This window comes from Oryctolagus cuniculus, chromosome 6 (genome assembly GCF_051225735.1).
Source record: "Oryctolagus cuniculus isolate XC-2025 breed Fujian yellow rabbit chromosome 6, ASM5122573v1, whole genome shotgun sequence".
Lineage (NCBI taxonomy): Eukaryota > Metazoa > Chordata > Mammalia > Lagomorpha > Leporidae > Oryctolagus > Oryctolagus cuniculus.
The window spans coordinates 107,794,115-107,808,539 of NC_142872.1; the positions used below are offsets into that span (position 1 = coordinate 107,794,115).

At 43.0% G+C, this 14,425-nt stretch overlaps 1 long non-coding RNA gene across 1 annotated transcript in view; it reads left to right on the forward strand.

Moving 5' to 3' along the window:
- Window positions 1–2,424: 2,424 nt before the first annotated feature.
- Window positions 2,425–14,425, forward strand: part of LOC138849933 (uncharacterized) — a 41,564-nt gene continuing 29,563 nt past the window's right edge. The window contains exon 1 of the long non-coding RNA XR_011389175.1: window positions 2,425–2,577. This is a non-coding gene — a long non-coding RNA (uncharacterized LOC138849933). The remainder of the gene's footprint in view (window positions 2,578–14,425) is intronic.

Below are 14,425 nucleotides of genomic sequence, written 5' to 3' on the forward strand. Positions count from 1 at the left end.
CGGGTCTCCCACTCAGGTCCAGGGGCCCAAGGACTTGGGCCATCTTCTACTGCTTTCCCAGGCCATAGCAGAGAGCTGGATCGGAAGAGGAGCAGCCTGAAATAGAACCGGTGCCCATATGGGATGCCGGCGCCTCAGGCCAGGGCTTTAATCCGCTGTGCCACAGTGCTGGCCCCTGAAACTTAGAATTTTTATGGACCATTTGAAATAAACTTACAATTTATTGGCTTGACCCTAAAGCTATAAACTTTACAATTTATCTACTCTGTCATAGGCAAAAGAGTAGATTCTGAGCTTTCTTGAGGGTAAGAATTGTAAACAAATGACCCCAACCCATCATACGCCCCCAAAAAGCAGGTGAAATGGTGCACTGACAAGTATTGGTCTGGCATGTTTGCTTAGACCCAGAGCTTGTGTTTTGTAAGAGGTGGTGTGATACACTAGGTCAAGAAGACCGCTGCTGACTTCCAGTATTTGGTCCCTGAACAGCTGTGTGAGGGCTGCAGAGGACTCCCTGGACAGCACACTGAGAATACAAAGGACAAGGCAGAATTTCTTAAGAGAGTGCTTTTGTCATCCACATCCATTAAAGAGAGGGAGAGAAGGGCAAATAAATAGAAAGAGAAGTGGCGTCTCCAAGTTGGTCTCTTAGCTGTTCCCCACCCCGACTCCCACCCCAGGATGCTCCAAGGTGACACTGGAGTTGAGATGATCCCTCATGGAGGAAAGTCTCTGAGTATGGATGCCCTGTGGAGAGGGCACAGCCTTGGGGGAGCAGTGCACACAGATGAGCCCAAGTCCTTTCCAGAAGGAGGATCTGAAAGGCCCCTTACAGCTTCCATCACCATGACCTCAGATAATTTGTTGAACTTTGTTGATCCTTATTTTCTTCAGTTGCAAAACAAACATCAAAAATACCTTCCCTTGGTGTTCAATATGAGGGTGAAATACCAGGATACGTGGAACATCTTTGTAGCACCCAGCACAGGGTAAGGACTTACACTATTGTTCACAACTTCTCCAACAAGTGTACCCATCCTTCTGTAGGGTATTGGGATTTCAGAAATGAGCAACAGGTTCTGCTCTCAGGGAGTCTAGCTGGGGAAGCTCAGAGGCTCAGAAAGGTCATGCAATGCAAGGTGGTAGGTGTTTGCGTGGCGTAAGCTGGACAACCTGTGCTCCCGGAGTTGGGTAAGGAAGGAACTGGCCAGAGGAAGTGGTGAGGGGAGCCAGGGCCAGGAGGTGTGAAGGAGAGAGGTTTTAGTGTTCAACATGCAGGGAGAGAGTGCAGTAAGACTTGAGGAGTCAAAAGGAAGAAAAGAGTTACAAATGCTTCCCAATTTCTGGTTTGGTGGCTCAGCAGGTGATGGTACCTTTCCCTGTTGGGATGAGGGGTGTCGGGAGGAGGTGCAGATGTGGGTGGGAGGCAGGGTCAGTTGGTTTGAACATCAACACTCAGGTGTTCAGGGCCAGGTAAGGGCCACAGGGCTGGACCACAGAGGAGAATGAAGACAAAAGGTGGAGTTTCATCTGGAGTCAGAGAAACAGGATCCTGGAAGAGGGCAGCTAGCATCACTAGTGGATGTCACCAGTGAGGAAGGGGCGTGGATAACTAGGAGAAAATCCAGGGGAGGGCTTCTAATTTCCATCATGTGTCTCACACTTCAGACGAAAATATCGTTTCTAGTCAGTCAAGGAGCAGCTTTCTATTTTTAAAATTCTTTGGACAAGGTCAGTGCTCTCAGAATGTCAAAATCCTCTATCAACGAAAGAGACGCATTAACTCGCAGGAATTTTAGTTTTTCAAAATCAGGTCTCAAAAAGTTACCCAATATACTGCTTTTAGACAACTAGCCAAAGTGAAAAAGGAAAAAAAAAGATTGATCTATAGAATAAAAAAACTCCATTAAGGACCAGCGACTATGAGGAACCAAAATGGTTGTACAGGAATCGTTCTGGTCTGGAATTCTTAACGCCTGTCAGAAACAGGCACGTTACAGTGCTGTGTAGCTGGAAAGAGCATTAAAATAAAAAAAAATAGCTCATAAAAGTTTGCAGCATTTTGGAAAAGAGTACACGTAAGGCAACGGCCATGTTCACGTTCCTACTTTGTGAAGGTAACGGGAAAATATCCCCAAATATTCTACAGTAAACGAACTACAGTGCTATGGAGACTGAGATCTGGTTCAGCTGGGGCACTGCCTCGGACCGGGTAGTCACGCCGCTAAGGTAAGCCTCCTTGGGAGAGAGCTCATTTAGGTCAGGAGAGCCCTTACTGCCCCTTCCCCTTTGTAGCCTCCCTGGCATCTGCCTCCCTCGGTGGTCAGTTTCGTCTCCACAGAACCAGGCGTTACCACGCGCTACCATTCGTCGTGCCCACTAGGCGGCACTCTAAGCTCATCCCAAAAGCGAAGCCCGCTCAAACTGAAACCTGCGGCAGGCACCTTGAAACCCCAGAATTGAACACTGGTGATTTCTAAAGGAAGCAACACATGGCTTCATTGAATCTCAGAGCATGAAGTCCTTGGAAACCTAGGTTTTGCTTTCTGTCCTTCTCTGGTGCATCACTGCTGGCCGGTAAGTGATAAGAACAGTGGCATTTTGGGGGAGAGGCCGCCTTTTCCCTGAGGACAGGTGGTTTGGGACTGTGGCACCTGGGAGCCTCAGGTTTACTACTGCTTCTGAAGGGCTTTTACCCTTCATATGTGTATAAAGTCAATTGAAAATAGATCTCAGTAAAAAGTAAGAGTGGGAATAAGAGAGGGAGGAGGAAGTTTGCAATGGCCGCCTCACTGCTCTCTCTCCCAGCAGCCTCAGACTGCGGGCAGTGACGATGGGGCCCACTGCCCAGTGAACTCAGGGTCACAGCTCTCCTTCCTTCTGCGGTCACAGGCCCTGTGTGAAGAGGTCCACATGCTCACTGCATTTCCTGCTCTCTGGTTGGGGTCCTGGAAGCTAAGCATTTATTCCCTCTGTTTTTTGAGTTTGGAGAGCTTCATCTTTAAAGCCAGCCACCGGGGTGCACTCTCTGACCCTCATTCTCATGCCACGCTGTGGTGACAGCCAGGAAATGCTCTCTGCTATAAAGGTCCTAGAAAATGGGGCATGCCCAGGCAATCGCTGGCAGTCTCCCCATCTCAAGGGCCTTCACTTCCTCACAGCTGCCAAGTTCGTTTTGTCCTATCAGGTTACCTACTTACAGGTATGGGGGGGCGGTTAGGGTGTGGACACCTGGGGGGCACATTATTCTGTCTGCCACAACAAGAAAATTTAAATAGACAATGATCTATTTTCATGAGTAAGATTCTGTTTAGTATTTTGTTTTTACGTAACGATGGAAGACTAATTTTTTCCCCAGAGAAATCTTTTATTTAATGAGTACAAATTTCATAAGTACAGCTGTAGTGATTCTTCCCACTATACCAGCCCTCCCATTTCCACTCTCACTCCCACCCCTCCTCCTCCCTCTCCCATTACCAGTCCCATTCTCCATTAAGATTCATTTTCAATTAACTTTATACACAGAAGACCAACTTTATACTAAGTAAAGATTTTAACAATTTGCACACACACACACACACACAGAGAATAAGTTTTACAATTAATTCTCATAATACAGCTCATTGACGATAGAAGTCCTGCATGGAAAGTAGTGCACAGTGACTCCTGTTGTTAATTTAGCAATTAACACTCTTATGTATGATGTCAGTGACCACCCAAGGCTTTTGACATTGGCTGCCTAGGCTATGCAAACCTTTTGAATCCACAGACCCCTTCAGTATTAAACAAGTCCATAAGCAAAGTGGAGGTTCTCCCCTCCCTTTAGATGAGATTGGATGCTTTCAGGGTGGTATGGCCGTAGACTCTCCTCCCTTTAGAGAAAAGTACATCCTTCTTTGATGGCCAGTTCTTTCCACTGGGGTCTCTGTCACAGAGATCCTTCATGTAGGACATTTTTTTTTTTTTGCCACAGTGTCTTGCTTTTCCATGCCTGAAATGCTCTCATGGGCTGTCCAGCCAGATTAAAATGCCTTAAGGGCTGATTCTGAGGTCCGAGTACTGTTTAGAGTGATTGCCATTCTATGAGTCTGCTGTGTGGATGGCTTCCCATGTTGGAACATTCTCTTCTTTTTCATTCTATTATTATTACCAGACATTTGATCTTATTTATATTATTCCTTTAATACTTAATTCTATCTGTATGATCACTTTAACACTTAAGATGGTATTTTTTACCACCCTGCTTAATGGGATTTGGTGTCCCATGGCAAGCTTTTAAACTGTACCCTTAGAAGTAAGTCTGTAGGAATATGTACAGAACTATACAGCTTTACTGTTACAAACTTCCTCCTCCCTCTTTTACTCCCACTCTTACTTTTTACTGAGATCTATTTCCAATTGACTTTATACACATGATTAACTCTGTTAAGTTTTCAACAAATAGTATGAAAAGAAAAAAACTGTTCCTCAACAGTCAAGACAAAAGACTTTAATTTTTTAAAAAAGATTTATTTATTTGTGTCAGAATTAGGGGGAGAGGCAGAGGTAGATAGAGAAAGAGAGGGTCAGGAAGAGAGGTCTTCTATCCGCTGTTTCCCTCCTCAAAAGGCAGCAACAGGCTAGGTTAGGCCGAAGCCAGGAGTTTCATCAGGATCTCCCACGTGGGTGCACGGGCCCAAGGACTTGGGTCATCTTCAGCTTCTTTCTTGGCACATTAGCAGGGAGCTCGATTGGAAGTAGAGCAGCCAGGACTTGAATTGGCACCATTATGGGATGCTGGCACTGCAGGCAGTGGCTTTACCTGTTTTGCCACAGTGCTGGCCCCGAGTTTATATTTAAAGAAAAAAATTTTTTCCTTTTATTTGAAAGGTAGAGAGCTACCTTCCATCTTCTGGTTTACTCCCTACATGCCCACAACAGGCAGGGCCAGGCAAGGCTGAAGCTAGGAGCCTGGAAATCTATCTGGGTCTCCCGTGGGGTGGTAGGGAGTCAAGTAATTGCACAAGCACCTGCTGCCTCCCAGGGGGCAGATTAGTGGAAAGCTGGATGGGAAGAAGAGCCTTGACATGAACAAGGCACTCCCACATAGGATGCAGGCATCCCAAACATTTCACAACTTAACCATTATACCAAATGCTTACTCCAGGACATTTCTTGTTAATAATTAATGCATGTAAGAAATCTGCATAGTAATTTCTGGAAGCCTACTTAAATATGATTATGGAAGATTTATTGAAGTTCTACTACGTTCCAGGAATCATATTAGGTGGCAGCTGTGCAAAAAATAGAAAGATAAGGCCTTCTCTCTTCATACATTTGAGTAGAGAGTTACAGATTGTCCCCAAATTGTTTGACTCAAGAATTTTTTAACTTTGTGATGGTTTCAAAGCAATATGCATTCAGTAGAAATTGTACATTCAGTTTTTAATTTTGCTTTTTCCAAGCTAGCTATATGCAGTCTGAGACTCTCTCTGGAGTTAGGCGGCAGCAGTGAGCCGCATCTCACTGAAATTGACAGTATACGGTGTTGCTACACTATGATATTTGATGTGGCAGGTGTATTAAATGCTTCTCCAACTTATATGTTCCACTCATGATGGGTTCATTAGGATATAACCCCATTGCAAGTGGAAGAGCATCTGTACAGAAGCAAATTATGTGTAATGAAGTAATATTGGTGCTTTGAGAGACAGCTGAACGATACGTTAAGGGAGAGTTTAAAACTAACATTCTGCAGCTTCTAAAACAACCATCATCTCATTGTGCTTATTTGACTTTTTACTTGTACTCCCAGCGTCAAGGAGAAATGAATCTCTCTAGGACATCTGATATCCCAGTAGACTACCTTAACCTTTGCCTACTATATTTCCGTTCTGAAAGTTAGAGGTCTGTCCTGAATTTGCAAGGATCTTCAGTAGATTGCTAGGAAGGGGGAAAACTCATTTTTTTTTTTTTGTCACCACTGAGAAGGGAAAGAGCTCCCAGGTCAATATTTATTTACTAATGAAAGTCATGACCTCCTTGTGGCGTCCATCTCTGCTGTTGCAGATCTGAGGCCACAGTATGACCATGGGACAACACTGGCATATTCATTGATTCAGCCCTCTGCCAAGTTCCGGCACCAAGATGAAGAACATTTAACTCATTCTCTGCGGCTGTAGCTGAACAGCAGGTGCCACGATCCTTTTTCTTTTCTCTTCTCTTCTCTCCTCTCTCCTCTCTCCTCTCCTCTCTCCTCTCTCCTCTCCTCTCTCCTCTCCTCTCTCCTCTCTCCTCTCTCCTCTCCTCTCTCCTCTCCTCTCTCCTCTCCTCTCTCCTCTCCTCTCTCCTCTCCTCTCTCCTCTCCTCTCCTCTCTCCTCTCCTCTCTCCTCTCCTCTCTCCTCTCCTCTCTCCTCTCCTCTCTCCTCTCCTCTCTCCTCTCCTCTCTCCTCTCCCCTCTCCCCTCCTCTCTCCTCTCCTCTCTCCTCTCCTCTCTCCTCTCCTCTCTCCTCTCCCCTCTCCTCTCCCCTCTCCCCTCCCCTCTCCCCTCTCCTCTCCCCTCTCCTCTCCTCTCCTCTCCTCTCCTCTCCTCTCCTCTCCTCTCCTCTCCTCTCCTCTCCTCTCCTCTCCTCTCCTCTTCTCTTTTCTTTTCTGACAGGCAGAGTGGACAGTGAGAGAGAGAGAGAGACAGAGAGAAAGGTCTTCCTTTGCTGTTGGTTCACCCTCCAATGGCTGCCGCGGCCGGTGCACCGCGCTGATCCGAAGCCAGGAGCCAGGTGCTTCTCCTGGTCTCCCATGGGGTGCAGGGCCCAAGTACTTGGGCCATCCTCCACTGCACTCCCTGGCCACAGCAGAGAGCTGGCCTGGAAGAGGGGAAACCGGGACAGAATCCGACACCCCGACCGGGACTAGAACCCGGTGTGGCGGCGCTGCAAGGCGGAGGATTAGCCTAGTGAGCCGCGGCGCCGGCCTCAGGATCCTTTTTCAAGAACATTCTTGGGGTGGACGTGGGGATGCTTGGACAGAAGTAGAGTTGAGAGAGGAGAGATGTTTACAGAGGAGATACTGTCTTTTCAAGGGAGGATGTGCGATTTTGTAGTGCCTCATCTTATTCTTATGTCTGATGACATTACCAGAATAAGTAGACATTTTATTCTACTGACTCACCTCCGAATTCCTGGCCCTACCCAGGGTCTGTGTTCAAACACCAACACAGGTGTGCTGAGGAAGCACAGCAGTGGCATCCAGATGCTTCTTCATCTCAAGGGCTGTAGGGCCAGTGTGTATGTGTTAGAATCAGAGGGAGGGAGGGACGGGGCGGGGAGAGAGTTCATTCACTAGTTCACTTGTCAAATGACTGCAATAGCCATGGCTGGAGTCAGGAGCTGGAAACTCAATCCAAGTCTCCCATTAGGGTGGCAGGAGCCATCACGACTGCCTCCCAGGGCCTGTGTTAGTGAGAATGGTTGAGTCAGGAGCCAGAGCTGGAAACTGAACCCAGGTACTCCTTTGTGGATGGAGCCCTCTTAACCACTAGGCTGAATGGCTGCTCGGAGAGAGTGCACATTTGTAACAAAGCCACTCCCCTGACATTCATTAATGAATTTATGAGGGCAGAACCCAGTCACTTCCGAAGATTCTACCTTCAGAGATCATTAGCATATGAATTTGGGAATTAGGTTTCCAACACTAAAAACTTTGGGGACATACTCACATAGGACCTGAACCACAACAAGCTGGGTCATGAAAGGCCTTGTTCATTACAGCACATGTTAAGCACACGCCCTGCCGTGGAGAAGATACTCAGTCATGTTTGGTGGTTAAATGCCTGATATATATAGATTACAAAATGTTGGGTAATTGAGAGCAATTCCTGAAACATTTCTGAGATCTTTCTATAAACAGAACCCAAGGCCAGCATACATTATGTTTTTGTTTCCACCATTACCCCAGTCATGGATAGGTGGATTGCTTGAATTGGAGGGAATTCTTATTTCCATATCTTAAAGTTCAATGACTTAGAGTGTACCTTCCCACTTCAGCAGAAGCTGCTGAAAAACGAGTGGAATAAGGTTACTCAAGTTTAGTTTCAAACATTTTTAAGGATAATGCTTTCTGTGCAATTGAGTGAAGAGCAACCAACGCAGAGAGGCACATGTTTAGTCACAGTGACCATTTTGTGCTTTGCAAATAAATTAAGGAAGTGCCTCCATATCAGCTTTTTATGTTTTGCCAGTACAGTACTGCTCTGATATACTTGAAAGATGACACTGAGAGAAAAGAGAAATGTTTCCTAGAAACAAAATGGAAGGAGTTTAATACTTAACCGTGAATAGTTCAACTCGCTTAATTTCCCCATTTCACTGTGACCTTAAGTACTCTGTTCATTCCTCTGACACATTACTAGGCAGTTTCGTTTTAACTTTGTGTTTATAATACAAGTTGTAAGCATCACTTAATTGAGATTTACTGGAAAGGCTGCAGAAGCAGGAAGTTGGGATTTCCCTAGAGAAGTACTGACTTTATTCCTCTACAGAAAGAAAATGTTGCAATTGAAGGTTCTGAGGTGGGAAAATGTTTAGAATACCCAATGAACTGAAAAGGGCCAGTATGGCCAGTGACTCAGAAGAGTGATGGCAGATGAGCTTGAAGTGGGTGAGTTCCAATTTATTGTTAAGTTGGGTATATTAAAAATGTATTTCCATGAAAATATTTATTCAAATAAAGGTTCTACTGTCTTTGAATAAGCTTACAAAAGGTAGAAATATGGATAATTCAGCATTGCAGGTAACTTTCTTTTCTGGTCTCCATATCGTAACTGAATTGTTATCTGTTTGTAACACAGCTTAGTGGGCACTGGGCGAAGCATAAAGTCTTGATGGGGAAAAATGTCTCTTTACACAAGCGCAGAAAACAACACACTCCTGGCCTAGCACGTGGGCTTCATGCTATATTCTAGGCCATAGCAGAGGACAAACGCTCTGCTGAGCACATCACATATTTTTCACCTGTTCTTAATATAATAAACCAGATTTTTGAGCACTATTGTCTCCACTTTCATGGGTACTAAGGCTGAGAAATGGTAAATAGTTTACATTGCTTGGTAGAAGCAGAGTCCTAACTCCAAATTAGGTCTGTCCAATTTTAAAATATATTCTCAATAAGAATTAGATGAAAGGTAGATGAGCATAGAAAGCCTGGGGATGTAAAAATTGGAGAAAAGAAACATTTTGCACATGCCGAAGACTCAGAAAAGCAAACTCAACAGATTTTTGAAAAATATTTTGAGCAAAGCATTGTAAATACTCAAGTATATCCACATGAGCAACATCAACTCTTAGCCAGTAATTACCATCCAGCTGGAAAATGAAACAGTTCCAAATACATGTCTTTTATGTACACCTTTCAGCACATACAATAAAGGTCTTATTTTGAACCTACAGCTGTTTACATATTATAAATGTAATTTTTTCCCAGACCCTGCTAAATAAATCACCGACCAAGTATTTGAAGGATGGGGTATATCACATTACGGTCCTTCCTCCTTTCCTCTGCCTCTGCTTTATCTGCCATATTCCTAGGCCATTTGTCTTCTCACATGCTCAAGTCTGCACTCTGTTGTTAATTAATTCAGCTGGAGGCAAAACTCTCACTTCTTTCTGTCTTCTTACCCCTGTCCAGCTACCACAGGACCATTTTATTCCATTTCAAGCAAAAGTATTACTCTTATGTTGATGGGTAAGCATAAATTTAGAGCTAATGATTGATAGACTAATGCCAAACAAGCAAGCAAATGCACTGTCATTTTTCTTTAAGCCCTTGTGTGGCGGGTCATGACCTAGCCTACCCCAAGTATGAAGTTGCTCAACAGTAGAATTACTAGGTAACTGAGGCCCTGTAAAGAATTCTCTTCACAGTAGTAGATGCCCAGTAGGGCTGAGGTGGCCTCACCCCAGCTTAATAGCACATAAAGCAAGAAAGGGCCAGAGGCTTCTTTCTTGGCTCTGGTGACCTGATGCACTCACTCATTGCCCTGTACGCCCTGTGTGAAGCACTGGAACTTGGCTTGGCCTCCATGAACCAGGTTTGGTAAGCTATTTTCTCACTCACTGTATCCTTCAGGCATACATCTTTTGCCCTGTTAGTTGGCTTATTTAGTTGAGTTGTCACCTTTCAGCAGATTTAAAATCTGTACCAGCTCTTTATGTTTGACCCAGCTCACTCTGAAATCTTTCATTGGATTCTTTGCAAAAATCTCTGTTTAACTTTCATCTCTAATTAAACTGCTTCCCTCAAGCTCTGCATGTCCAGATATGTATCTGTATTATATTTTTTGTTAAATTAATGCTGCAAAGCTATTTTCTCCCATTGCAAGTATTACGTAAATCTCCAATATTGTATAGATTAAAAAGGCATTTTAAGTTTATTTGGTTATCATTTATCAAATGCATCAGTTGGAAATGCAGCCAGAACAAAAGCTGCTTGTAAACTCGATAGACCCTATTCAATCCTTCAAAATATAAAATCTAGGGTAAATGACTGGAATAACATGGTTGGCTAATGAATGATATTGTCTGTCACCAATATCAGCTCAGTAAAGTGTTTCTGCTGTGTTTTATGTGTATACATAGCTACTTCTGAATCATCAATGAGAATGGTATTCAGTGAAGAAGGTTGGCTATCAAATTCTACTCATTATGAGTGCCTCTGATGTGATAGCCTGGACTAGCATTTTCATACTTCATTTAGGCTACAATAAAGGTATAGTTTGGGAGACATTATGTTCCCTTTACAGGAGACATATAGGTTGAGGAATCTGCTGTAAATCCAACAGATGGTGAGACTGTGTGATACACACACACACACACACACACACATATATATATTAGTTTAAATTAGATTATTTACTGGTTTTAGAATAGTTTTTTTAAATGACAATTAATACATGCTTATGGTAGAAAATTAACTGAATACAACTTCATGAGAAAAATTTCCTATGAGTCCATCATGTAGAGATAACCATGGCTATTTTACTGTTTTTATTCTTTCTATAAGTAAATGCATATCATTTTACTTATAAAAGTGAAGCTGCGCTGCTTGGTAACTTTCTTCTTTTAGTGGTATGAAAATCTTTAATATTCTTCTGCAACATAACTTTATTGGTTACAAAGATTTTGTTTTTTCCTATGGCATTTGGTATTTAACAAATCTCCTTAATACTGGAAATTTTGTGTTGAAGTGTTTGTAATAATTGGCACGTATATTCATTGAGCTAAATCTTTACATATCACACATATATGTCTGTAATTTAAGTTTCCAGAGGTGTACTTGCTGGGCTGAAGACTATGAACACTTTTAATGGTTTTGCTTTTTATTGACAAATTAGCTCCAGAAATATGCCTACACAAATTCACACACCTGACAGCACTGTAGAGTTTACTTGCACACATCATTTTGAAAATGCCATGAAGAAAAATCCCAAGTCCATATATTTATTGCCTTCTTCTAATTGTACTTAGATTTTTTGATTACTGGTGAGATGAAACTTTTTTCATTTTATTGTCTGTTTGAATATTTTTCCTTTAACTTTTGAATACTAAATATTATTAAAATAAGAAAAGAATAAGGACAGAACTTTATGATGTTGTGCTGTTACTGTATTTCCTCCAAAGGAAGAAAAACATGATCGTCTGTGATAACAAATGACTTATGGGATGAAAAACAAATTAACTAGATGAGGCACCTGGGCCCCTTAGGCATATTTCCATGACGCTTGTCTCCATGGTACACATAGGGTCATGAGGTTCTGGTCTTCCTCACTTTAATTCTGCTAACATGAACCCTTAAAATATATCCTAGACCACTATACTATGAGAAAGAGAATCAAGGAATATAAGAGTTAGCACCTTCTAATCAATGTCTTTAGCTCTGTAAGGGCTTTCCCCTTGCATGTTGGACATTTTTATTCAACTGTCTGCTGAAAGTTGCACCTGGGTTGCCTATAGTATTTCAAATCCATCATGTCCTAAATGAAATCTACCTCATCTTCTTCAACCTATTCTCTCTCTGTAAGTCTCTACCTCGGTTAGTGGCACAACAGTCTACTCGGAATGATCAATCTCCAGGACCTAAATTTTCTTTCCAAATAGCTTTTGCTGTTGACATATTTTTCTCTAATGCTTCCCTAATCCAGGCTTTTATAATCTTAGTCCTTCTATAATATTGGGCACTTTCAATGTGCCAGACCCTCTTCCAATTGGAGTTGTGCAGGGAGTAGAGGATAGTAGACAAATCCCGGGGCTGGCGTTGTGAGCACTGGGTTAAAACCACAGCCTGCAGTGCCAGCATCCCATATGGGTGCTGGTTTTAGTACAGGTGGCTTCTCTTCTGATCCAGCTCTCTCCTATGGCCTGGGAAAGCAGAAGATGACCCAAATTCTTGGGCCCCTGCACCCACGAGGGAGACCCAGAAGAAACTCTTGGCTCTTGGGTTCAGATCAGCTCAGCTCTGCCCTTTGTAGTAATTTGAGGAGTGAACCACCCGATGTAAGACTTCTCTCAAATACTTAGTCCCCTGCCATCCACGTGGGAGACCCAAATAGAGTCCCTGGTTCCTGATTTCCACATAGCTCAGTTCCAGCCATTGTGGCCATTGGGGAGTGAACCAATGGACAATCTCTCTCGTCTATCCCTCTCTAACTCTCTGCTTTACATATAAATAAATCTTTAAAAAAAAAATCCAACTATTTAGTTTTTCCAATTCCTGTCTTGGATGTGACAAAGCAGAAAAGGAATGCAACCACCATTGTGTTAGCCAATGAACTGAGCCCACCATCTGAAGGAACTACCAGCTTGGATTGGCAGGCCAGCTAATTTCAGAGTCCTCCTCCTGAGACACAGCTTTAATAACCCCAGAACGGGCTTTACAATTTACATTTCAGTGAAGGACTATAGCTGCTACTTGATTAACACTTCCTATGTCTTTGATTACAATTGGCTAAAGCTGCAAATACTACAGTATGCTATTTGAGGTTTATACTTAGTTTTATCAGTATTTATTACAACAAAGCACTACTTCTTGCTTCTACTGAGTATATATTAGCTGCATTTGTTTCATGTAGTGAAGACACTGAGGTACTTTTCTGTAAATGATAAATACAAGAAAGCAGCACATAAGGTCTCTTCTAACGGGAGGCTATGGTGGATCCTGACTTTATCCATACTGTGCTCTGGCCCAAAACCTACTTACTATAACTTACGATGAGATAGCAGTTTTGAAACTGCAGTCAACATTTACTGGTCTTCAAGGCCTAAAAATTTATTTATTTATTTTGAAAGAGTTTTATGTATCCATAGAGAGGGAGAGACAGAGACCTTCCATCTGCTAGTTCAATTCTCAGATGGCCGCAATGGGCAGTGCTTGGCCAGGCTGAAACCAGGAGCCAGGAGCTGTATCTGGGTCTCCCACGTGGGTGGCAGGAGTCCAAACCCTTGGGCCACCCTCCAGCTGCTTTTCCCAGGCCACTAGCAGGGAGCTGAATTAGAAATAGTACAACGGGGACATGAACTGGATGAACTGGTGTCCATATGGGATGTCGGTGTCACAGGCAACAGCTGAATCCACTATGCCACAAAGCCAGTCCTTACTTTAAGGCTTTTTAGAAGGGAAGAATGATTTGACCTTTTGTCATCATGAGCATCATTTACTGGTGGTGGTATATATTCTAATAAAATAAGTAAACAGGGAAGAACATTTTGATTGGAGGGTGAACCAACGGTAAAGGAAGACCTTTCTCTCTGTCTCTCACTGTCCACTCTGCCTGTTAAAAAAAAAAAAAAGAGAGAGATAAAAAACAAAATATGGGGCTGGGGTTGTAGTGTTGTAGTGTCATGGGTTATGCTGCCATCTGCAATGCCGGCATTACATTTGGATACCTGATTGAGACCTGGCTGTTCCACATTAACTCTGTGCTAATGTTTCTGGAAAAGCAGCAGCAGACGGTCCAAGCGCTTGGGCCCTTGCACACCATGTGAAAGACCCAGAAGCAGCTCCTGTCTTCGGCCTGGCCTAGCCCTGGCCATTGCAGCCATTTAATGAGTAAACAAGTGGGTGGAAACTTTCTTTCTGTCCCCCTCTCTAATTCTTTCACATACATAAATCTTAAAAAAAAAGCCATGATTACTATACAGAAGTATAATCTGTAATCCTATATGGTAGCTTGAGGTGAATAACAATTTGGCTGAGTTGCTCAAAAGACAAAAGAAACAGGAGGAAAAACAAACTAATGGAGTCTTTAAAATAAGAACAACTCACTATTTAGGAAAAGTACAGGTTTTGCTGCTGTTGAGATCTAAGTGAATTTTCTCCTGTGAATGCTAAGAAAGGGTGCACTGAGCCATCATTCTTAAAAACACACCTGTTGAAATACAAGGTTTGATGACTGTT